Source organism: Globicephala melas, chromosome 8 (assembly GCF_963455315.2).
Source record: "Globicephala melas chromosome 8, mGloMel1.2, whole genome shotgun sequence".
NCBI lineage: Eukaryota > Metazoa > Chordata > Mammalia > Artiodactyla > Delphinidae > Globicephala > Globicephala melas.
This window is the reverse complement of record NC_083321.1, coordinates 43,373,293-43,375,231: the sequence shown is the minus strand read 5'-3', so window position 1 is coordinate 43,375,231 and position 1,939 is coordinate 43,373,293. Positions and strand designations below refer to the sequence as shown.

The 1,939-nt window shown below is 39.4% G+C and overlaps 1 pseudogene; it reads right to left on the bottom strand.

The window, feature by feature from the left end:
* Nucleotides 1-785: 785 nt before the first annotated feature.
* On the bottom strand, nt 786-1,604 carry LOC115839442 (small ribosomal subunit protein eS1 pseudogene; annotated as a pseudogene).
* Between the last annotated feature and the right edge of the window lie 335 nt (nt 1,605-1,939).

The window sequence follows — 1,939 nt, the reverse complement described above, 5'->3', positions numbered from 1 at the left end:
TTGGTGGAAATGTGGATTGTTTCCAGTTTTCGCCTATTAAGAACAACATAGCTATGAGTATTTACCTACAAGTCTCTGTGTGGACATGTTTTTACCCATTTCTCTTGAGTAGATACCTAGGAGTGGGTCATATGGTAAGTTTCTATTAAATTTTTGTAAGAAATCACCAAACTATTTTCCAAAGTAGCTGCATCATTTTACCTTCTCACTATCAATGTATCAAGGTTACACTTGCTTCACATCCTCACCAACACTTGTCGTTTTGATTATTGCCATTCTGATAGGTATGCACTAGTATCTCTTTGTGGCTTGAATTCACATTTTCTTCATGACTAATGATGTTGAGCATCGTTTCATGTGCTTCTTAGCCATTTGTATATCTTCTTTGGAGAAATGTCTATTTGAATCTTTTGCTCTTTTTTTTTTTTTGCGGTACGCGGGCCTCTCACTGTTGTGGCCTCCCCCGTTGCGGAGCACAGGCTCCGCACGCGCAGGCTCAGCGGCCATGTCTCACGGGCCCAGCCGCTCCGCGGCATGTGGGATCTTCCTGGACCCGGGCAGGAACCCGTGTCCCCTGCATTGGCAGGCGGACTCTCAACCACTGCGTCACCAGGGAAGCCCATAATTTTTTAATTGAGTTGTATGTCTTTTGTTGTTCTTTATACATTCTGGAAAAAATCCTTTATCAGATACATAATTTACAAATCTTTTCTCCCAATCTTTGGCTTGTCTATCATATTTTTATTATTTTTTTATTTTTATTTTTTTAAATATCACAGATGAGGTCTTTTATTTGTCACCATTAAAAGTCTGATTTTTAAACAGATTCTTGGACTGGTAGCTCATGTCCATCAGCTCTTTCAACTTTAGCACCTGTCTCGTCCCCAGTAGCTTTTCCAGAACTACTACCTTCACCTTGTAGCTCCATGAGTTTTCCCAATTCAAACTTGGGTTTCTTCAGCATTTTTACTTTTCTAACAAAGACATCATGGAGTGGATAAATAGATTGGCAGGCCTTTTCTATGTCTTTTCCAATGCTGTCTGGAATCAATTTATTGACCACTTCTTTCAAGTCATTTGTCTCCACCTCTCGGGTCATGATTTCCATCATCTTCTTGTGGATCTGGCGGACCTGCTGGTGCTGGGCATAAGAGGTCTTCCAAATCTGATTATTGTGTTTTTTAGTAAAACCCACACAGAAGAGACGAAGCAAATAACCATGGGTAGTCTTGACATCAACGTGAGCTTCAGTCATGGTCTGCCATTTTATGACCATGGAGCACATTTTGTCACGGGCAAGGTCCATGCCATGGAAATTAGTCAGGCAGTTTTTGCCCTGAACATCCTCAGTAATAAGCTTGAATTTTCTACATGCAACTTCATCATTCTGCAGATCATCAAGGCTCACTTCAAACACACAACCCTTGAGGCCCTCAGATGTGATTTTGGTTCCTTGAGTTCTCGTGACTAGTGTTTTCCCAATATTTCTTACGTTGAACATAGCTGGTGCTTTCACATCATACCAATCTTTCTTAGAAAATGGGTCAACCACTTTCTTCTTGGCTCCCTTTTTACCGCCTTTTGTAAGGCGCTTCTTCTTTCCGACTGCCGTGGTGCTGCTCTGAGAGCCAAAAGGCTATCATATTTTTAAATGATGTTTGTGGAAGACCAAGTTTTTAATTTTGATAAAGTCCAATTTATTTTTTTTGGATTACCCTTTTTTGTGACTTGTCTACGAAAGCTTTGCCTTACATAAAGTCGCAAAGATTGTTTTTCTCCAATGATTTCCTCTAGAAGTTTTACTGAACATAATTTGAAAATGATTTTTGTTTTTTCATTTTGAATATAATCCATGGTAATTTTAACAAATTAGAAAATATAGATGAACAAAAGGAGGAAAATACAGGTCACTCATAATCGCACTAGCAGAATTAAGCCA